General features: G+C 40.3%; 1 protein-coding gene, 1 long non-coding RNA gene and 1 pseudogene across 2 annotated transcripts in view; 2 read left to right on the forward strand and 1 right to left on the reverse strand.

The window, feature by feature from the left end:
- Positions 1–24,245, reverse strand: part of SPMIP2 (sperm microtubule inner protein 2) — a 141,491-nt gene that overhangs the window by 101,541 nt on the left and 15,705 nt on the right. The gene's annotated exons all lie outside the window — the stretch shown is intronic.
- Positions 3,621–15,938, forward strand: LOC129059124 (uncharacterized). The gene is made up of 4 exons (XR_008524837.1): positions 3,621–3,768; positions 4,419–4,544; positions 14,374–14,416; positions 15,778–15,938. It is a non-coding gene; the product is annotated as an uncharacterized LOC129059124 (long non-coding RNA).
- LOC100443001 (proteasome activator complex subunit 2-like) lies at positions 11,927–12,690 on the forward strand (annotated as a pseudogene).

A 24,245-nucleotide genomic window follows, 5' to 3' on the forward strand; every position in this document is an offset into this window, starting at 1 on the left:
GCCCCGTGCCTGGACTTTGTTATTATTCTTTTTGTTTTTTGTAGTCAAACTTTCCTGTGGACAACCTGAAAGCAGGGGCAGTGGTTACTAATCAAACTGCTTCCAATAATAAACTCATGGGATTATTGTGTCAATTAGGTAACTGATATAATTATGTCTCAAATTATAAATTGGAATTCAGTCACAAAGAATTAGAGAATTCACCTGACACTTATGCACAGCTTAACTGATGACTTAAATAATATGTTTGGCACCTTACCATGTGCCCAATACTGGCTCAGTGTGAACAAAGGTCATTATGACGTGGCCTCTGTTTTTCTGGTCTCCCATACAATCTAAAGACCATGCTCACCTCCTTTAGAAAACATTTTCTGAGCCAGACGTGGTGGCTCACGCCTGTAATCCCAGCACTTTGGGAGGCCAAGGCAGGCGGATCACGAGGCCAACAGATCGAGACCATCCCGACCAACATGGTGAAACCCCGTCTCTACTAAAAATACAAAAAATTAGCTGGGTGTGGTGGCGTGTGCCTGTAGTCCCAGCTACTCGGGAGGCTGAGGCAGGAGAATTGCTTGAACCCGGGAGATGGAGGTTGCAGTGAGCTGAGATTGTGCCACCACACTCCAGCCTGGCAACAGAGTGAGACTCCGTCTCAAAAAAAAAACAACAAAAAAAAACCAGAAAACATTTTCTATCCTTCATGGCAGACATTATTATTCACTGAAACTTTAAAGTACAATTTGACCTGTTTATTTCTGTGTTGAGGTTTCCTAGCTGTTTTGTATGTGTCTTGTCTCTGTGCTTTACAGTTAACCCCTTATTCGTCCCTATTAGACACTCGCACTATGTCTCGTTTGCTTTGGGACCTCTTTAGCATTCTGGACAGTGCAATCCACCAAGCAAATGCTTAGTAATATTTGCTGAAAGAATGACTGCTTGCTCATTAAATTTGCTGATGTAATAAAAAACATAAAATTCCATAGTTTTCCTGTCTAGTAGAGAAAGAAGGCAGAATCAAAAATTTTGTAAACATCCTTGGACTTTTAGTTAAAAAGTAAAACTGACCCATCTTGACAAAATTTTGCAACCAGGTGACTCCACATATCCATCTCTCCTGAAAGGAAAATCTAAGTAGATAACAAATAAATTACATTTTCTTTATTTTGGCTTGCAATTTTCCTAGCATAAATGTGCATGATATAGTCAATTTTATTATAAGAAACTCTCACCGTTCACATAGATAGGCTCTAGATATTTCATGTAAAAAATTAGTAAGATTTGTGTATATAGAACTAATAACAATCCATTTGAGTGCTGCAAGTAATAGGAAACCCATTGCAAAATTGATTAAACAATTAAGGAAAATTATGTCCCATAATAAGATCTTCTGAGGCAGGAGGAATCCAGAGTTGCTTTCTTCAGTAGCTCAATGATGTCTTCGGAATCACAGGCTTTTCCATCTATGTGCACTGCATCCTCCCCTTATCTCAGGCAAGTTCCCCTTGAGGTCCCAAGGAGACTGTCACGGTTTCAGTTATCATAGGCAGATACGATGATGTTCAAGAGGGTGTGTGTATGTTTAATCAGCGGGGAAGCCCTTCCTAGAAAACCTCAGATAAATTCCTCTCTCATTTTATTCACCAGGATTGAGTCATTCGTCTCTTCCTAAAACCAAGCGCTGGCAAGGGAACTGGAATTTCGATGACTGGCTTGGATGATTCAGAATTTAATCCTGAGTCATGTGAGGTCAGGGTAGCCACCCAAATAAAATGGAGGCTCTCTGGAAAGGGAGAAGAGTGTGCTGGCCTCTGGGTAGTCAGCTACAAAGCAAAAAGGAAAACATTCCTCAGAGAAAACACAGACACACAAACACACAGACACAATGCAACTTTTTACTGCTGCTGTGCAATTTACTTTTAAGACCACATGAAATTATTTGAAGTTACTTCTTTTCTCCTCTTTGGTCTTTGTTGCTAGCTAAATCATAATTAGTTTGGTGTTTGTACTATCATACTTGTGAATGTGGCTTTTTTTTTTTTTTTTGAGATGAATCTTCACTCTTGTTGCCCAGGCTGGAATGCAATGGCACAATCTCAGCTCACTGCAACCTCTGCCTCCTGGGCTCCAGTGATTCTCCTGCCTCAGCCTCTGAAGTAGCTGGGATTACAGGCATGCACCACCACACCCAGATAATTTTGTAATTTTAATAGAGACAGGGTTTCACGAGGTTGGTCAGGCTGGTCTCAAACTCCTGACCTCAGGTGATCTGCCCACCTCAAAAGTGGTGGGATTACAGGTGTGAACTACCACACCTAGCCAAGGATATGGGTTTATACTAAAGCAATGCAAAGAAATGGAGGCAAGCCAGGGGCTCAGTCAGAAACTATCCTCACAAAAGGCAAGGGAGAGGGCAGTTATTGGTATTCCTCCATATTCAAGCTCTTTAGTTGTTGTTATTGTTTAGAGACAGGGTCTCACTCTGTTGCCCTGGCTGGAGTGCAGTGGCACAGTCCTGACTCACTGCAGCCTTGAACTCCTGGGCCCAAATAATTCTCCCACCTCAGCCTCCTAAGTAGCTGTGATTATAGGCATGGGCCTCCACACTTAGCTAATTTTTTAATTTTTTTGGTAGATATGAGGGTCTTACTATGTTGCCCAGGCTGGTGTCAAACCCCTGGCCTCAAGTGATCCTCCCACATTGGCCTCCCAATGTGCTGGGATTACTGACATAAGCCACTGTGCCTGGCCTCCATAATCAAACTCTGATCTAGAGCAGAGGTCAGCACATTTTCTTTTTTTTAAAGGCCAGATAGTAAATGTTTTAGCCTTGCAGGTCATACATACAATCTCTATCACAACTCCTCAACCCTGTCACTGCAGTAGACAATAAGTAAACCAGTAAGTGTGGCTGCGTTCTAGTAAAACAGAATTTATGGGCACTGAAATTAGAATTTTATATAGTTTTTATGGGTTAGTAAATATTTTTCTTTTAATTTTTTTCAACCACTTACAAAGTGAAAGCCCACTTTTAGCTGTATAAAAAAAGGTGGCAAGCCAGATTTGGCACATGAGCCATGGTTTACCAAATCCTGATCTACAGCGGTTTTCATATTTGTCTTTTATCTTACACCTCCTTCTTGCATATTTTAGATATGAATGAAGCTTCTCTATTTATTAGACTTAATTGATTACATAACTGCAAAAATAAGTATTTCATTTAAGTGGACTATTTTGTAGATTCATAAAAGAACGTACTTTTTATTTGTACAATAACAGGTCCCAATGGAGAGTCTTGCTTGACTCTACATTGCCAGTGTCAATTTGGCCCCATATCATTTCTGCCTTTGTGTTAATTGGTTTTCTTATTATTGGAGTTGTATAAATGACCAGTGAGAAGATGTGAATATAAAATAGATTTGCCAGCGCAATAAAAAATAGAAAAGTGGGGAAGACACTAAATTATACAGATAGACTGGAAATAACATTAGGTAAGAATCACGCCGGTTTTACCCACACTGGAAAGAGCTGAGAGGTATGCATTGCTCTTTTATTGCCCTGAGTAATGATGGTAATTATGATGTAATCCACAGAGCACAACTAACACTGGACTGGGTGGAAATAGTGCTCTCAATCCTCCACTCTATAACAATATGGGTTGTAAAATGTATGTACCATTGAGGCCAGGCGTGGTGGCTCATGACTACGTTGGAAGGCCAAGACAGGAGGATCACTTGAGTCCAGGAGTTCAAGACCAGCCTGAGAAACATAGTGAGCCCCTGTCTCTACAAAAAAATTTTAAAAATTAACTGGGCATGGTGGTACACACCTGTGGTCCCAGCTACTTGAGAGGCTGAGGCTGGAGGATTGCTTGAGCCCAGGAGGTCAGGAGGTTGAGGCTGCAGTGAGCCAAGATCGTGCCACTGCACTCTAGCTGGGAGACAGAGTGAGACCCTGTCTCAAAAAAAAAAAAAAAAAATGCCATTGACTTAATAGTAGCTTTGCTTCAAAAAGAGAAAAGAAATTTACCACTTTAAATGTAGGCATTGATAGCAAAGAGTATCACGATTATAGACAAGTTAAATGTAATTTATGAAAATGACACTTTTAGCCTGGATGAAATGTGGCAATTCCCTAGATAAACAGTACATTAGGAAGGGCTTGTCTATTTCTACATGGCAGTAAGTGACTTCAATTTAGGCCAGGGTAATTTAGACAAGTAAGTGGTATTTCTCAACCTTGTAAATATATAATAAAGGGAAAATAGCTAAAAGTATGCTGTAGGAAAAACATGTAAACCTGTTATCTGGATTATTGAGAAATATTTAATTGTGTAAAGCAAGTAAGCTGTAATCAACAGATAGATAATCTTTAAATTTTTTGGTATCTCTTTGTAAAACCTTTGCCCTTCTCTGCTTAAGACACCCAGGGAACTGGCTGTGCTTCCTGATCATTGAGAAGACTGAAATAAAGTGACTCCTTATTCATTCCAGAAATGGATTTCACTATGCTGCAGCACTTAGCTTGTAAAATGGATTTATAAACAGGTGAAATATTAGATGGGTAAAGCCACATGACAGTAAAGATTTACAAATTAAATTTCTTTATCTGAATATTCTTACTTTAAGGATTTATTTTCCCATCCCTGTAAATAAACATTTTTTTTTTTAAGAACCTACTTGGTATAATAGAAAGAGCACTTGAACAGGGAAAAATGGCAATTAAGATTTTGGTTTTGACCTTGCTGCCACTGGCATAGAGAACTTGGGAAAGTCATTTCATCTTCCTTGGTTAACTTCAATTTCTTTCTTTTTTTTTTTAAACCAGCTTTATTGAGATGTAATTGACATACAGTAAATTGCACATATTTGAAGTATACATCTGTACATTTTTACATATATGTACACACATGAACAGGGTTGTCAGATTTAAAGTACAGAATGCCCAGTTAAATTTGGATTTCAGATAAACAATGAATCATTTTTAGTATAAGTATGTCCCAAACATTTGCATGGTACATATTCATACTAAAAAAATTTATTCATCTGAAATTCAAATTTAACTGGCCACTCTTTTATTTGCGAAATCAAATAGCTCTATCCATGGATTCTCACTACAGTTAAGATCAAGAACTTATCTGTCATTTTTCCCATACCCAAGCAATCACTTTTCTGCTTTCTGTTACTATAGATTAGTTTGTGGTTTCTAGAATTTGATCTAAATGGCATCAAATCATACAGTATGCACCCTCTTTTGTCTGGCTTCTTCTTTTTTTTTTTTTTTTTTTTTTTTTTTTTTTTTTTTGAGAGGGAGTCTTGCTCTGTTGCCCAGGCTGGAGTGCAGTGGCGCAATCTCTGCTCACTGCAACCTCCGCCTCCTGGATTCAAGTATTCTCCTGCCTCAGCCTCCCTAGTAGCTGAGATTACGGGCACACGCCACCATGCCTGGCTAGTTATTGTATTTTTAGTAGAGATGGGGTTTCACCATGTTGGCCAAGCTGGTCTCAAACTCCTGACCTCAAGTGATCCACCCAACCCAAAGTGCTGGGATTACAGGTGTGAGCCACCGTGCCTGGCTTGTCTGGCTCCCTACACTAAGCATAATTATTCTGAGATCATCCAAATTATAACATGTAACAATAGTTTATTCCTTTTTATTGCTGAGTAATATTCTATTGTACAGATATGAAACATTTACCTGTTGATGGACTTTGGGGTTCTTTTCAATTTGGGGCTGTATAAAGCTGCTGTGAACATTTGTGTATAAATCTTTTCATGGACATTTGTTTTCATTTATCTTGGGTAAATAACTAGAAGTGGAATGGCTGGATCATATGGTAGATGTATTAATTTGTAAAGGAACTTCCAAATTGCTTCAACAGTAGTTGTGTCATTTTTACATTCCCACTAGCAGTGTATGAGAGTTCTATTTTCTCCACATCTTTGCCAACACTTGGTCTTCTTAATTGGTGCATTCTAATAGGTATGTAGTGATACCTCATTGCAGTTTTAATTTGCAATCTCTAATGACTAATCATATAGAGGATCTTTTGCTTATTTGCTATCCATATATTTTCTTTAGTGAAGTGTTCAAATCTTTTGCCCATTTCTTAATTGCCTCGTCTTCTTATTGAGAGAGTTGAGCTTTTTAAAAAACTTTTATTTTAGGTTTGGGGGTACATGTGCAACTTTGTTATATAGGTAAACTCATGTCATGGGGGTTTGTTGTACAGATTATTTTGCCACCTAGGTACTAAGCCTAGTACCCAATAGTTACTTTTTCTGCTCCTCTCCCTCCTCCTATCCTCTACCCTCAAGTAGGCTATTGTTCTCTTCTTTGTGTCTGTGAGTTCTCATCATTTAGCTCCCACTTATAAGTGAGAACATGCAGTATTTGGTTTTCTATTCCTGCATTGGTTTGCTAAGGCTAATGGCCTCCATTTCCATCCATGTTCCCACAAAAGACATGATCTCACTCTTTCCTATGGCTGCATAGTATTCCATGTTGTATATGTACCATGTTTTCTTTCTTCTATCTATCATTAATGGGCATTTAGGTTGATTCAATGTCTTTGCTATTGTGAGTAGTGCTGCAATGAACGTTTGTGTGCACGTGTCTTTATGATATACTAATTTATATTCCACTGGTTTTATACCCAGTAATGGGATTGCTGCATCAAATGGCAGTTCTGTTTTTAGCTCTTTGAGGAAGTGCCACCCTGCTTTCCACAATGGTTGAACTAATTTACACTCCAACAAGTGTTCCCTTTGCTCTGCAACCTCGCCAGCATCTGTTATTTTTTGACTTTTTAATAATAGCCATCCTGACTGGTGTTTTTGTGGTTTTGATTTGCATTTCTCTAATGATCAGTGATATTGAGCTTTTTTTCATATGTTTCTTGGCCACATGTATGTCTTCTTTAGAAAAGTATCCTTATCACTTGCCCACTTTTTAATGGGGTTGTTATTTTCTTGTAAATTTTTTTCTGTTCCTTATAGATGCTGGATATTAGACCAAGAGTATTTTATATGCTCTGAATACAAGTCCTTTATCAGATATGTACCTTGCAAATATTTTCTTCTAATCTGTGCTTGTAGTTTCATTTTTTAAAGTGTCTTGTGAAGAGCAGAAGTTTTTAATTTTGATAAAGTTTACTTTATTAATTTATTCTTTAATGGATCATACATAGGTGTTACACCTAAAAATTATTTTGTTAAAAAAATTATTTTTTGTAGAGATGGGATCTCATTATGTTGCCCAGGTTTGTCTCAACTCCTGGCCTCAAGCATGAGCTACTGTGCCCAGCCTAAATAATCTTTGTCTAATCTAAGATCACAAAGTTTTTCTCCTATGTTTTCTTTTAGAAGTTTTATAGTTTTAGGTTTATACATATAGGTCCATGACCCGTTTCAAGTCCGTTTTTGTATATAAGAAGAGATATGAAGTTCAATTGTTTTTGTATATGGATATCCAGTTATTTTGGCACCATTTGTAAAAGACTATCGCTTTTCACTAAATTGCTTTTGCATCTTTGTTTTAATGATACATATCACTACACACACACACACACACACACACACACACACACATTCAGTGTTGTTAACTGGGTCCCTATGTGAAATGTATTTCTTACTGTGGACTGCAGTCAGAAAAGTTTGAAAGGCAGTGTTATGATGGCTACCTGAATTACTTTTTTCTCTCTCCCTGGTCTCCTAATCACTCTTGTCTATCACTTCCATATATTCAGTCCTTCCTGCTTCTTCAATTTCCACTGTTCCTCTAAAACGTCATTTTCTGTGGAAGCACATTTATGATCACCTCAGGAAACCATTGTTTTTGCTGGTCCTTTCATTTTTTCCTCCCCTCTCTGCTATACAGGGAAATGATAAAACATTTTATTTCTCCCTGCCAAGTTTATACCACTCTCTGTGTAATTCACCCTGTGACCTTTCATTCAATGTTTCTTGTGGTTCACAATTGGTTTCCAGCACATCATTTCCTTTTTCATTTGTTTTGCTTTATTGGGAGACAGCATGATGTGTAGAAAAGAGAATGGGCCATACTCCAGCTGAACCCTATTTCATAATAGGCTCATAACCTTCTTCAAAATATCATCTCTCAGGCTCAGTTTCTTTATCTGAAAAATAAAACCACATCTAACAACCTCATATATTTTTTGTAAGAATTAAGTAAGGTATTGTATGTAGCATATGTGAGTCATGTCTAGTCCTAAACTGGCCACATAATAGATGCCTGATGATAGCTATTATCACCATACTATGTACCTTCTAACCACTTCTGTTATTTCCATCACCTTCCCTCATGTCTGTATCTTCTACTATGCTAATGCTATTGTAGGCTGTACAGTATGGCGCCTCAGATAATTAAATTCAATGACCTGAACTACTCTTGTGAGAAATGTTTAACGATTTTACACAGGCAGTGTCATGGTGCCAAAGAGATGAAAGAGATCAGATTTCATTTCACTCTAAAAAAGAAAGACATTTTTTCTTCCACAAAAGAGGGCTTAAAATCTCCTTCCCATTATCAAGGTAGACAGAAAAATATTCCCCTTTAAAGAGAACACAGCTACTAGAAATGCTAACCATTCAGCTAACAGGGTCAGAATGGTAGCTCAAACTACCATTCCCCAGGACTTAAAAGGCAAAAATAAGAATGCTCTGTGAATGCTGATGGGGACAAGAACATTCTAACCTAGACCAGAAAAGAAAATGTTGGACACAGAAAAGGAACTTAGACTGATCCACAGACTTTTGACGAGTCATCACCAGCTGAGTCCATTTTGGGTTTTTTTTGTTGTTGTTTTATTTTTTGAGTTGAGGTCTCACTGTTACCCAGGCTGGAGCACAGTGGCGCAATCTTGGATCACTGCAACCTCTACCTCCCAGGCTCAAGTGATCCTTCCACCTCTGCCTCCCAAGTAGCTGGGACCACAGGTGTGTGCCAACACACCTGGCTAATTTTTTTTGTATTTTTGGTAGAGACAGGGTTTTGCCATGTTGCCCAGGCCAAGCTGAGTCCATTTTGAGGAGGAAATAGAGATTGTCTGAAGCTACTCTGTGTTCTTTCTTTCTTTATTTTTTTTTTGAGATGGATTCTCACTCTGTTGCCCAGGCTGGAGGGCAGTGGTGCTATCTCAGCTCACTGCAAACTCCGCCTCCCAGGTTCAAGCAATTATCCTGTGTCAGCCTCCTGAGTAGCTGTGATTACAGGCCCATGCCACCACGCCCTACTAATTTTTGTATTTTTAGTAGAGACAGGGTTTTGCCACGTTGGCCAGGCTTATCTCGAACTCCTGACTTCAGGTAATCTGCCTGCCTTGGCCTCCCAAAGTTCTGGGATTACAGGCATGATGTAGTCATTAGTTTTTGTTAAATGTTAAAATAATCGAGAGCCACTCTATGAGTTCCTAGATTCCTAGCCTGGGTAGACTCTACCTGATTATAAATAATAATGGGAATTCTGGCACCTAACATGGTTGTTCTATTTTTGCACTGGGTCACAATTCCAATAAATTTACTCACTTTTATTAATACACAGTAAGTGTCAAGCTGTTTTTTTACCATAATTAATTCATTATTATTCATCCTATTAATTATATGACCTGGTATTAAAGCTACCACGTCAAGAGTGGTTTTGTTTGTTTGTTTGTTTGAGATGGAGTTTTGCTCTTGTTGCCCAGGCTGTTTAATTAATACCTCCTTCCAGAAACTTAGTTTTAAAAAACCATCGGCCAGACACGGTGGCTCACGCCTATAATCCCAGCACTTTGGGAGGCCAAGGTGAGCGGATCACGAGGTCAGGAGTTCGACATCAGCCTGACCAATATGGTGAAACCCCATCTCTCCTAAAAATACAAAAATTAGCTGGGCATGGTGGCGCAGGCCTGTAATCCCAGCTGCTCAAGAGGCCCAGGCAGAAGAATCCCTTGAACCCAGGAGGCGGAGGTTGCAGTGAGCCGAGATTGCTCCATTGCACTCCAGCCTGGGTGACAGAGTGAGACTCCGTCTCAAAAAAAAAAAAAAAAAAATTAACCAGCCTGGCCAACATGGTGAAACCCCATCTCTACTAAAAATACAAAAATTAGCCAGGCGTGGTGGTGGGTGTCTGTAATCCCAGCTACTCAGGAGGCTGGGGCAGGATAATTGCTTAAACCTGGGAGGCGGAAGTTGCAGTGAGCCGAGATCACACCATTGCACTGCAGCCTGGGCAACAAGAGCAAAACTCCATCTCAAAACAAAACAATAATAATAACAACAAAAAACCATCAACTAGGGTCTTTGGATATATGGATGTTCCGAGATAATATTAATCTGAGTTTTAACAAGTCTCCAGCTATACTTTCCGATGGAGCAGCCACTAGCCACATGTGTTATTGTGGCTAGCCCAAACTGAGATGTACTATAAGTCAAAAGTACACACCCAGATTTCACATACTTAGTACAAAAGAAAAAATGTAAACATTTTGTTAATAACTTTCAATATTGATTTCATATTGAAATAACTTTGGATTTATTGGATTAAACAAAATATATTATTAAAGTTATTTTTACCTGTTTTAATTTTTTTTAAGAGAGAGTTTCACTCTGTTGCCCAGGCTGGAGGGCAGTGGTGCAATCTTGGCTTACTGTAACCTCCATTTCCCAGGTTTGAGTGATTCTCTTGCCTTAGGCTCCCGAGTAGCTGGGATTATGGGTGTGCGCCACCACGCCCAGCTAATTTTTGTATTTTTAGTAGAGACAGAGTTTCTCCATGTTGGCCAGGCTGGTCTTGAACTTCTCACTTCAAGTGATCCACCTGCCTTGGCCTCCCAAAGGCTGGGATTACAGGCGTGAGCCACCGCGCCTGACCCTCTTTTAATTTTTTAATGTGGTTGCCAGAAAATGTTCAATTATGTATGTGGCTCGAATTATGTTTCTGTTGAACAGTGTTGGTCTGAAGTTTAGAAACTTGTGAAATTCTACAATACTTAAACCTGATGGATAATTATAACTGTGGCTCATTAGGATTTGGAAAACTTGTTGCAATATTTGTTAGAGAGGGAGAGGTTTTTAATGTACATAACTGGCTGAAGAGACAGATAGAAGCAGAATAGAAGGGTCATTCAGAAGTCCAAAGTGAAACCATTTTAAGCAACCATGTTTACGCAAGATGAAAAGCTAGTGGCTTTAACCTGTGGGAAAATGTACCACACCCTGCCAATGCAATGTAAAGTTCATCTTGTTACTCATCCCTGAAACCTGCCCCCCCAGCTTTCTATAGCTAATTGCTCACAGTTGGATCCCTTTTAAAGTGAGATTACACTCCCTACAGGATATGTTGTACATGCTGACAGCCAAGTTTCCAAGGTTTTCATTCAACCTAATACTAATTTTTGGTCATATTACGGCTTTGAACAAAATGCTGAACATGAAAAAGCTGAATTGAAGATGATACTAAGTGGTGACAGATAGAAATCCCCAGGATGCATCCTGGTTGTATCAAAGAGATACAAAAGAAACTTAAAGACAGAGGTTTTAAAGTCGGAACAATCACAGATTGCCAATAACTTACTAATAATATGTAAATTTAAAACATGTCAAACACAGGTAGGACAACCTCAGGGAAGCATAGAAATCAGGGAGTCAAAGTGGCAAGCATTGATAATGTCCACCCACCACAAACAAGGGCTGAAGTTCCTCCCTTTGAGAGGCAAAGCTCAAAAGAGAAGAGTTAGGATTGGTCAAGTTATTACAGTTTAACGCCATTAAGCCAATGTTTAACATTGTTTTCCCTAGAATGCCAGTGTTGTTCTAATATTGTTCTGTGAAAGTTTTGATGCCGGCAGTATTTTCTTCTAAAATGTATTTAAAATATATTTAAGAATATGGTAATTAGGAGGCCAGAGATCTAGCGACTGAAGCAGCATATGGCCAAGCCGTGTGGGGTGCGCCTGAGAGGGGAGGCCTGTAAACAGGTGGAGATCTTCAGGCAGAATCTTTTTCAGGAGGCTGAGGAATTCCTCTACAGATTCTTGCCACAGAAAATCATATACCTGAATCAGCTCTTGCAAGAGTACTCCCTCAATGTGGCTGACCTGACTTCCCTCCGGGCCCCACTGGACATCTCATCCCAGGCCCTCCACCCAAGGATGATGAGATGGAAACAGATAAGCAGGAGATGAAAGAAGTCCCTAAGAGTGGATTTCTCCCTAAGAATAAGAAGGTCCTGTTCCTGCTTGCCCTGGTTAAGCCAGGAGTCTGGAGTCTCAAAGAGAAATGCATTCTGGTGATCACATGGATCCAGCACCTGATCCTCAAGATTGAAGATGGATGATTTTGGGGTAGCAATCCAGCAGAAGGTGCTGGAGAGGGTGAATGCCGTCAAGAGCAAAGTGGAAGCTTTCCAGACAACCATTTCCAAGTACTTCTCAGAACGTCGGGATGCTGTGGCCAAGGCCTCCAAGGAGACTCATGTAATGGACTACCGGGTCTTGGTGCACCAGTGAGATGAGGCAGCCTATGGGGAGCTCAGGGCCATGGTGCTGGACTTCAGGGCCTTCTACACTGAGGTTTATCATATCAGCAGCAGCAACCTGGAGAAAATTGTCAACCCAAAGGGTGAAGAGAAGCCATCTATGCACTGAACCCAGGACTAGAAGGAAAATAAATGACCTATATGTTGTGTGGGGAAAAAAAAGAATATGGTAATTACATAATAACAGTGTAGTTATCAGTAAAATGTCTTTAAGAAATGGTATATTTCACCTGGCACAGTGGCATGCGCCTGTAGTCCCAGCTACTTGGGAGGCTGGGGTGGGAGGATTTCTTGAGCCTAGTAGCTTGAGTCCAGCCTGGGCAACATACTGAGAACTCTGTCTAAAAAAAATAAGTAGATACAGTACAAAATTTTTAAAAAGAAATGCTACATGTGAGGTTTCCAGGACATTACCTATGAGATCATCTGATACATGCCAGCCTCTTTCATATACATATTGATACCTCAGTTTCATATACCTGCTACTGTGACTCAGTTTTTTATCTCTAAGGTGGGGGATAACATATCTACATCATAGACTTTTGTAAGAATTGAGATAATTCAGTCGGGCGCGGTGGCTCATGTCTGTAATCCCAGCACTTTGGGAGGTCAAGCTGGATGGATCACCTGAGGTCAGGGGTTTGAGACCAGCCTGACCAACATGGTGAAACCCCATCTCTACTAAAAATGCAAAAATTAGTCAGGTGTGGTGGCACACGCCTATAATCCTAGCAACTCAGGAGGCTAAGGCAGGAGAATCGCTTGAACCCGGGAGACGGAGGTTGCAGTGAGCCAAGATCGTGCCACTGCACACCAGCCTGGGCGACAGAACAAGACTCTGTCTCAAAAGAAAAAAAAATTGAGATAATTCATGTAAAGAATTAGGACAGTGCCCATTTTAAGCAGCTGGTAAATGTTAGATGATGATGAACTAGTATTGTACATATATTTAATGATCACTATGTTCATTTTCATATTATAATTTTAATACACATTTATAAAGTGGGTCAGATGTTGACTATTCTTAAATAATTAGCAAATAAAATAATATTGCATTGTCTTTTTAATCCAAGAATACACTTTATTTCATGAATTCCATTCCTGTTAAGCCCTTTTAACACATTATAATTGAAAAAATATTGCTGTGGTTATGTAGCCAGGACTTAAGAAGCATTAAGTAAAACCATGAATGAAGTGAATTTGAGAAACATTGCATTAGACATTCAATCATCCAATATTTTCATTCTGCTTTGAGTCTATAGCAGTGGTTTACTGGGCTCTCAAGAGAAAAAGCTATGGTTTTAGCATTTACCAGTTTCTGTGGTAAAAACATTTCCAACATGTTCAATGTCAAACTATTGTGTGATGTTACTGAATGCAAAGTTGGAAAGAGATGCTAATAATTGGTTCTCTCAAGAAGGTACAAACAGGCTCCCACACACCATTCACATAAATACTTTGCATGATTATAGCATGGCTTCTCATATGGTGTTCATTCATTCATTATACCAATGGTTCTGCAAATGTGATCCCCTGCCCAACAGCATAAGCATCACTGGGGAACTTACTAAAAATGCAAAATCTCAGGGCCCACCTCATAATCTCCTAAAACAGAAACCATGAAAATGAGGCTTAGCAATCTGTCTTAACAATCCCTCCAAGTGATTTTGATGCGTAACATTTGAGGACCCCTGCTCTTGCTGTTGTTTCTGAAGGGGAAGAAGTGCCAAGTAACTCCTAACATTTATTAATTAATGTGCCAAGACTAGCAATGTTGGTATTCTCATTCTTCAAAGCATCTAATTATGGACTCTGAAATTGCAATTTATATATTCCTAGAATCAACAAAGGACACCAAGCTGCTGCTCTTTTGCATGGAAAGGTAATCTTATCTTCAAATGTCCCCATGTTTCAGTTGCTATTGAGAGGCTCTGATAAGGGTTAGTTAAGAGTTCTACTGGCTTGGCTTAGTGACTCATGCCTGTAATCCTAGCACTTAGGGAGGCCATGGTGGGCAGATCCCTTGGGCCCAGGGGTTTGAGACTAGCCTGGACAATATGGCAAAACCTCATCTCTGTTTAAAAAAAAATGCAAAATTACAAAAATTAGCCGGACACAGTGGTGCACGCCTGTAGTCCCAGCTACTTGGGAGGCTGAGGTGGGTGGATCACTTGAGTCCAGGAGGTTGGGAGGTGGAAGCTGCAGTGAGTTGTGATTGCGCCATTGTGCTCCAGCCTGGATGACAGAGGAGACTTTGTCACAAAAAAAACAAAAACAAAAAACAAAAACTACTGCTTGTGATTTCTGGTTGCTTCTGCAGCAGAGACCATGGGCAAAATCCCTGTGCTGAAATAAATATATGCCCTGATATATTAGTGGACACATTGTTAATCTACTTTGTACGGCTGGTTGGTTGTTTGAAAATCACATAAATACAGCCCTAAATTCAGTTATACTATACACAGTATTGGCAGAGATACACGGTTTCCAGTATGTTCTAAGGGAGCTTTGGATTGGTACAGACTTCAGAGGTCAGCAGGTACAACCTTGCACTCTATGTGGGGCTCCCCTTCACAGCACATGTTCATCTAACTGACAAAATATTTCCAGTAACAAATGCACATTCTATTTTTGGACAGGTCTAATTATTCTTCCATACATTGAACTAAAATCTGCCTTCCTGTAACAGTCACACAGTAGTCTGAATTCTGAATTCTGGTAAAGAATCCCCGTCTCATTGAAATAGCCCATCAGATCCCAGGAAAGGGTCACTTTAGGCTCTTTTGCAAATTAGGCTTCCCCACTTCTTTCAGGCATTCATGTAACAACATTCCCAGGCTCTGCACCACTCTGCCTCTTGATGCTCTTCAATTTATTAACATCTGGCTTAAAATGTGGCATGCAGAACCAAAAATAATGCTACCATGTGGCCCAATTGGGGCAGCGTTTGTTTCTGGAACACAGCTCTCTGTTAATGCAGCCTGTTATTGTGTCAGCTTTGTTGGCGACTGAGCTGACCTCCGGGCACATCTCCAGTCTGCAGTCAGCTCCACGCTCCACACCAACCTATTGCATAATGTCTTACCTATCCTCTACTTGTATTGTTGATTTTTAAACTCTAAGTGCAAGCTTCATATTTAGTCCTATTAAATTATAACTTTGTGAGTTTCAGCCCCAATTCTAAAATAGTAACATCTTTTACAGTCTAAATTGTCATCGAATTTTACTCTCTCTTCTTCCTAGGTTTATATGTTCAGCAAACGTAACGACATGACATCTCTCTTTGTATAAAATCCTGAGGAAACTGTTGAACAAAACAGAGCTGATTCCTGTTCCCCTCCCTCACTCAATTATTTACCTCAAAGCTTGAAACTAGAATAAAATGTCCAAGTGAAGTACCAGTTAAATATTGACTTTCACTTGCCAATTTTACTTCAATCTGTCTTTCAATGGAAGTAGCCTGAAAAATGAAAATGTAATCATTCTAAATAATTCTTAGGGAATATTTAGAATGCCTAATGGGTATTAAATATTTGAATATAAATCCCCATTCTTTGATGTGTGCAAAAGGAGGTAGTTAAAGAATAGTATAGAGTAATTAAAAGCTTTTATCATGATCTTGAATAATTGAAGTATTTAGAGAGTGGTGATGTCATACTGAAAACCACTATTACAACATTTAGGGTTTTGTAATTTTCTCTGGGTTAATTAATGCTTATAAAAATTATTCTGGCCGGGTGCGGTGGCTCACGCCTGTAATCCCAGCACTTTGAGAGGCCAAGGTGGGGTGGATCACCTGAGGTCGGGAGTTCAAGACCAGCCTGACTAACATGGAGAAACCCTGTCTCTACTGAAAATACAAAAATTAGCCGGGCATGGTGGCACATGCCTGTTATCCCAGCTACTCGGGAGGCTGAGGCAGAAGAATCACTTGAACCTGGGAGGGGGAGGTTGTTTTGAGCCAAGATTGCACCATTGCACTCCAGCCCGGGCAACAAGATTGAAACTCCATCTCAAAAAAAAAAAAAAAAAAAAAAAATTATTCCGACCAGGCATGGTGGCTCACGCCTGTAATCCCAGCACTTTGGGAGGCCAGGGTGGGTGGATTACCTGAGGTAAGGAGTTTGAGACCAGCCTGGCCAACACGGTGAAACCCCGTCTCTACTAAAAAAATACAAAAATTAGCCAGGTGTGGTGGTGTGCACCTGTAATACTCAGGAGGCTGAGGCAGGAGAATCACTTGAACCCAGAAGGCAGAGGTTGCAGTGAGCCAAAATCACATGATTTTGTCTGTCACTCCAGCCTGGGCGACAGAGCAAGACTCCGTCTCAAAAAAAAAAAAAAATTATTCCTCAAATGGCTTCTTAAATCTATAAAAATTGAAAATAATTATAAAGAAAAAATTTAAAGCCAAGAACAGTAGTTCCAGAACTTGGAAGGCTGAGGTAGGAGGATCACTTGAGCCCAGGATTTCAAGACCAACCAGGGCAACATAGTGAGACCCTACCTCTATTAAAACAAAATTTTAAGATATCTTACTTAGCACAGAGTATTGGCATTTAGAGATCATGGGCTATGTGAAGAAATGTATTCCTAAATTTATGAGCTACATGATTATGTGTAACGTGGAGTTGAAAACAAATAACATCATGATCGAAAATACCATAATTCAATTCAGAGAATGTGGGCTGAGATGATACCTGATCTGATACCTTCACAGCACCCAGAGAGGAAAGATCAGAAAATGTGTTTTCAATAGACATGGTGAGAGCACTGTTAGGGAAGGAGTGGCAGCATTTTTAACATGAATAACCTTAGCTAACCTAGTACCACAGTATGTTGAAATAATTTTTTTTTTTTTGAGAGGATCTCATTCTGTCATCCACGGTAGAGTGCAGTGGTGCCATCACAACTCACTGCAGCCTTGATCTCGTGGGCTCAAAGGATCCTCCCACCTCAGCTTCCTGAGTAGCTGGGACTACAGGCCCTCAACACCATGCCCAGCTAAATTTTTTTTATTTTTGTAGAGATGAGGTTTCACTATGTTCCTCAGGCTGATCTCGAACTCCTGGGCTCAAGTGATCCTCCCACCTCGGCCTCCCAAATTGCAGAGATTATAGGCATGAACCACTGCACCTGGCCAATTTTTGATCAAGTTATGCTGACACAAAATGGCACTGAGGATCCTGCTTAATTAGATCTCCACTTCAAAAGCAGTGTTGTGTATATGTTGCATCACTGCTTACAGGAAAGCAAATTAACTTTACAGGTTTGAATATGTTGTCAACAGTCCCACATCTACGATCATTCCCCAGTGGCATCAGGTTCTTCACAGTAACCAAAGTATATTTAAATGTTTTAAAAATGAGAAATAAAGCGAAATGGGAACCCTGTATGTTGCTGGTGAAAATGTAAAATGGTGCAGCTGCTGCGGGAAAAGGTATGGTGATTCCTCAAAAACTTAAACAGAGAAATGCCATGAGATCCAGACATCCCAGTTCTGGGTATATACCCAAAAGAAGTGAAAACAGGGACTCAGGTATTTGTACACACATATTAATAGCAGCATTATTCACAATAGCCAAGAGGTACAGAGGCAACTCAAGTGTGGTGTATACATATGTATCAGTTCCCTAGGGCTGCCATAAGAAAATACCACAGACTGGGTGGCTTAAACAACAGAAATTTATCTTCTCACAGTTATGGAGCCTGAAATCTAAAATCAAGGTGCTGTTAGGGTTGGTGACTGGTGAGCCTCTCTTTCTGGCTGGAAGGAGCCCACCTTCCTGTCATGTCCTCAAATGGCTTTTCCTCTGTGCAGGTGAAGACAGAGAGAGGAAGGCCTGATGCTCCCTCCTCTTCTTATAAGGATACCAGTTTTATGAGATTATTTTAGCACCTCATTTAACCTCAGTTACCTTCTAAAGGGCTGGCCTCCCAGTACGGTCACATTGAGGGGTTGGGGCTTCAACATATGAATTGGGGGGGGTGGGGATAAAAATTCAGATCATAACAACATACAATGCAATATTATTTAGTCTTAAAAGGGAAGGAAATTGAGACAAATGCTGTGATATAAATGAAGCTTGAGGACATAATACTAAGTCCAATAAGCCAGTCACAAAAAGACAAATACTGCATGATTTCACTTAATGAGGTCCTGAGTAAATTTACTGGGACAGAGAGTAGAGTAGTGGTTGCCAGAGGCTAGGGGAAGGGGAGAGTGGAGAGTGAGTGTTTAATAGGTACAGAGGTTCAGTTTTACAGGATGACAAAATTCTGGAGATGGAAGAGGTGATAGTTGCAAGCAATGTGAATATACTGAATGCCACAGGATTGTCCACTTTAAAATAGTTAAAAGGTAAATTCTGTTATGTTTATAAAAGAAAAGAATGAGAAAAGCACTCCGACATTAAACCATTTGTGTTTTAATATGCAGCCCCGGGCCAGGTGCGGTGTCTCACGCCTGTAATCTCAGCACTTTGGGAGGCCAAAGTGGGCAGATCACAAGGTCAGGAAATGGAGACCAGCCTGGCCAACATGGTCAAACTCCGTCTCTACTAAAAATACAAAAATTAGCTGGGTGTGGTGGCTGGCGCCTATAGTCTCAGCTACTGGGGAGGCTGAGGCAGGAGAATCACTTGAACCCAGGAGGCAGAGGTTGCAGTGATCTGAGGTCGCACCACTGCACTCCAGGCTGGGCGACAGGGCGAGACTCTGTCTCAAAAAAAATTGCAGCCCCAAATGCCACTCACTGTAGGTGGATGTATTCCTCCTGAAACAAATTTAAACACACACACTTACTATGCTGCCATGATGTGCTGTCAGTCTCTCAGCCACTAGCCTAAAAGTCTGCATTTTATGCTTTTTCTCCATATTGTCTTTTCCAATGTGTCAGATGGGTATTTCATGATTTATGTCAGGGGTTCCAATCTTTTGGCTTCCCTGGGTTACATTGGAAGATGAATTATCTCAGGCCACACATAAAATACACTAACACTAACCGTAGCTGATGAGCTTAAAAAAAAAAATTCAAAAATATTTAATGTTTTAAGAAAGCTTACAAATTTGTGTTGGGTCACATTCAAAGCTGTTCTAGGCTGCATGCAGCCCATGGGCCACTGGTTGGACAAGCTTGATTTACATCTACCTTTCCATAACTCTTAAATTTTCATTATGCATTGCAACTTAATTTTTTCCATGTGTTATAATTACAGTGATGGTAATAAAATTACATTTTTACTGAATTACAGGAAAATCAGCTTTGGGGTTTCGTAAGTCCTGCAAGACTGTAAATAATTTAACAATATCGTCAGATGTTGACTGACTAAACTAGCAGAATTGGAAACTCCCAGATTTATTTTGCCTCTGTCTCTTTCCCTTCCTTGGCTAATATACAAATGCAAGGAATGCCTGTGTCCTAAAATACAGTAAATATTTGTGAATAAATGAATATATGTGTGTATTTGCATGTTATGAAAACAATTCCTTTACTGAAGGAAAAATCCAGTGCCTCATGCAAACCAGTCATGTGCAGACCTCTAAGCAACGTATTTTAGGATAGCATTACATTATTGTAGGACTAGTTCAGTTTTTAAAATACAGATAATAAGTTTATATTTGGAAAGAATTATTTTCAAGTGCAGCAAAGCATTTAGAAATAAAATTTAATTCAATATAACTTCCTCCCTTTGAAAAGCAAAAACAAGAAATGCTGGTGCAACTTTCTGAGCGTCTGTCCTAATGCCTTTACACATGTCATATAAAAGTTTCAAGATTTACTAGATCAAGGAAAGAGAAACAGTCTATTCTATTACAAAAAAGAGAGTTGGAACAAAGAAATTTAGCTTTTACAATGCTTTGTAATTTGTATATAAATATGAATAATATCGCTTCTCAGCCTTTTGGCTAAGATAAAGTATAAATATGAATAATATACATTCAAATGCTGACAAAAGATTAAAAACCTAGAATTTTGTGCAATTAGAATGAGTAATGATTATAGCTGTTTAAAATTTATAGTAAGTGCTTAATATATGTGTGATATCGTGTTGATGGATGAGGAGGTGGCAGAAGGAGAGAAAGCTTGTTCCAGTCCTCAGAAAGCTTATAATCTAGCTAAGAAAAGAGTCTTATGCACTGAATAACTACAGCAAAGCTGGGTGATGCCGCCTTTCACTGAAAAAGAAATTCAGAGAAGGGTGTGGTCAGTCTGTAGTAGTCATGGAAAATGTGGTTCTGAGCAGGACTTAGACAGACTGATGACGTCAACACGCAAGTTTTAAAAATTAGAATTCATAATTTTAAAAAATACAAGTATACAGTCAAATACTTGTGAAACGCGGGGATGGGAATCTGTTAAATTTTCCTGTTCTCTGTGTAAGAGACATGAAATGTAAAGCAGATTTCCAAAATCACTGCCGATCTCTATTAATCAGACCATTATGACATCCTATTGATCCATATTAAAAACTTCATAGTTTTCCACCCACTTCAAAAGCTGATTTCTCCTGACAGCAGATGAAGAAATTAAAGCTATAACCATGGGCTAATTCGCTGAACTCCCTTTAGCCCACTTATTATACTACTGTTCACAAATGAAAACATAACACTACTTTTGCTCCATCAGATGATACTTTTTCATGTTAATTATTACTGGGGAAAATCCAGCAATTTAAAAATTACAGATCGTTTTCTAGCTCCCAATTTTCTAGTTAACAAAAAGAAAAGGGGATTAAGTTGGTTATTTATTTATTTTTCCTTCTCTCTTAGGGAGGCTTTCTAGATGGCCATCTTTTCTATTTTATTTTTCAACGTTTTCTTTGGTAACCCCTTGTGGTTGCAGCCTAGTTACTTCAAGCGTGCTTGCCAGCTAAAAAAGGTTAAAGTGGGAGTCTAACTGGGCTTTCAATTTCGCTTTTTTGACAGCAGCCTGCCCCCCACAGGGAGACACTAGGTGAGCCACAGCTGGGCCACTGGAGAAGGCGGATAGATGCATTCCGTTTCAGTTGCGTGATTCCCTCCCGTTGCTTCCCACAATGCATCTGTAACACCTTTACTTTTCCACTTCTGCTAGAAAGCAAATCTCTGTCTCTTCCAAAGAACAGTGAACATAAGTAACTACCACCCTGGAAAGCTCTGTGGGGAGCAATGAGACAGGAGGGGCCTGGGTGATTGGAGTATGGATTGGAGGGAGCAGGTGGGAGCTGTTTCTCTGAAATCTGCTGCTAGATGTTGCCCTTAGCAGTCCTTTATTAGTGAACAAATAGTATAAATCATTGAGAAAGTAGTAGTAGAGAAATGTTAGATGGGAAAGGAAAAAGGACTCCTTTCCTTTCCGTCAACATACCCTATTCCAGGCAAAGAAAAAGTGAGCAAAAACAGTGTACAATGATAGTTTCCTTCTGCACTGCCTTTTTGTGCTGAGATTATTATTGGCCCAGGTTAAGGATAAACAGTTATCCCGAATGACTCCCTGGATGGAACAGTCAATCAAACTTGTAAGTTAGTGCCTATGAACAGTAAGACAAAACGCAAACACACACACATACACACACACACACACGCACACACACACACAGGCCTTAGACTGCAGACTTCTCAAGCCCCTGCAAATCAGTTCATTCATTTACTCCTTCCTCCAACAATTTTTTTTTAAGAGACAGAGTCTCACTTCATTGCCCAAGCTGGAGTGCAGTGGTGCAATCATAGCTCACTACAGCCTTGAACTCCTGGGCTCAAGTGATTCCTCCCACCCCACCTAACACGATCTTTTTAGTGTACTCTGTGTTGGGCTGTTTTGGTGTGTCCTGTGTGTCCTATCTCCCTATCCTTTAAAGCTGGAGCCAAAAAGAGAGTTCCAGAAGTCCTGATTCCCCAGCTGGAGTTGCCCAAATAGACCGCTTCACAAGAAAGTTTCTGCCTGTGATATACCCAAGTGGACAGGACACCAACACCAGTGCAGGAAAGTGATTCAGATGCTGGAGAACAAGCAAGAGCTCAGAGCCAAGGAGTCAAGCCAATGTGGGTTTGAGAATGGTAAAGAGGATGTCTTGGGGCAGCTTATAAGATATACAGGGAGGCAACACAAAGCGAGAAGTGGGCTAGAATAAGAATGCATCACACAAATCTAGGACTACTGTGGCTGCTTCAGGAGTGGATTGGGATGCTCCAGACACAGTCAGTGGGCTTTAAACTTGTTCGCCAAGCTGGAACCCATGAGGATTAGTGGAACCCAAGGAGGTCTCTTATCACCCACAAGCCTCCAACACTGATGAAGTGGGTGGTTTGCACTGAAACTGGTGCCTTTCAACATGGGGCTAAACATCACCTGGCCCAGACACCAGTCACACTGAAGGAGGAGGCAAGGAAGGAGCTGGAGGTCACTGTGGATGTGGCAGCTGCCCCACCACAACAGAGGCAGCATATCAGTAACAGCCCACATGGCTGCAGCAGCCCCTGGGGACTGCTGTTGTATTGAAATGATATGTCTGCTGCTTCACTCCTGCTTTCCAAATTTCCCACAAAATGTCTCTTGTGGCCCAGACAAACCCAAAACTATGTAGGGAAGGGAATCTAGGACATGTAGTCCAACGGGCTCAGCTGACATAGTACTAACCTGCCACAAGCTGTGGCAAGCTCAGTCCAGCTAAGGCACTGTGTTGTTTTCTAGTTTGCACTTTACATAATTTCTTTGACTCAGTGTTAGGCAATATGTACTGATTAATGATAGAAAACTGGACAAATACCTGGATGGCTTATCATTGAACAAGGCAAAAAAAAATGTCCAAACTATAAAAAGTGAAAGGAGATTGTATTAATTTTTTTGTCCCTAGGCAAGTATGATGGTTCAGAATGCTGGTCTTGTCCCCCTGGCAAAATTTGAGGCCATCTCTGAATTACTGGAATCAATTTGGGATAAATTCACAGTCTTCTCCTTGGGTTTATAATGAAGTCAACAGGTGGTCTTGATAAAGTCCTCTTTAGTCAAGAAGAATAGCAAACTAGGCTGGGCACAGTGGCTCACGCCTGTAATCCCAGCACTTTGGGAGGCTGTGGCGGGCGGATCATGAGGTCAGGAGATCGTGACCATCCTGGCTAATATAGTGAAACCTCATCTCTACTAGAAATACAAAAAATTAGCTGGGCGTGGTGGCGGGCGCCTGTAGTCCCAGCTACTCAGGAGGCTGAGGCAGGAGAATGGCGTGAACCCAGGAGGCAGAGCTTGAGGTGAGCTGAGATCGCGCCACTGGACTCCAGCCTGGGCAAAAGGAGGTCCTGCATGTCCTATCTCCCTATCCTTTAAAGCTGGAGCCAAAAAGAGTGTTCTAGAAGTCCTGGTTCCCCAGCTGGAGTTGCCCAAATAGAACGCTTCACAAGAAAGTTTCTGCCTGTGATATACCCAAGTGGATAGTCCTCCAACACCAGTGCAGGAGAGTGATTCAGATGCTGGAGAACAAGCAAGAGCTCAGAGCTCTTTTTGAGACACCGTCTCAAAAAAAAAAAAAAAGCAAACCATAGCTGGATAAATACACCAGTGAATGTCACCTGTCATAATTGCACAAGATTTCCTCGGAGTAGAGGTGGGTATCTACTTGGTGATATCTGTGGAATGGCCTGCATCTTTTCGTCTTTCTGATTGCAAGGAAGGAAGTCAGTAATGGCCTATAGATATGGGAACTTTGCCCAGTACTCTGACATCACGAGTGCCT

Source organism: Pongo abelii, chromosome 3, assembly GCF_028885655.2.
Source record: "Pongo abelii isolate AG06213 chromosome 3, NHGRI_mPonAbe1-v2.0_pri, whole genome shotgun sequence".
Classification (NCBI taxonomy): Eukaryota; Metazoa; Chordata; class Mammalia; order Primates; family Hominidae; genus Pongo; species Pongo abelii.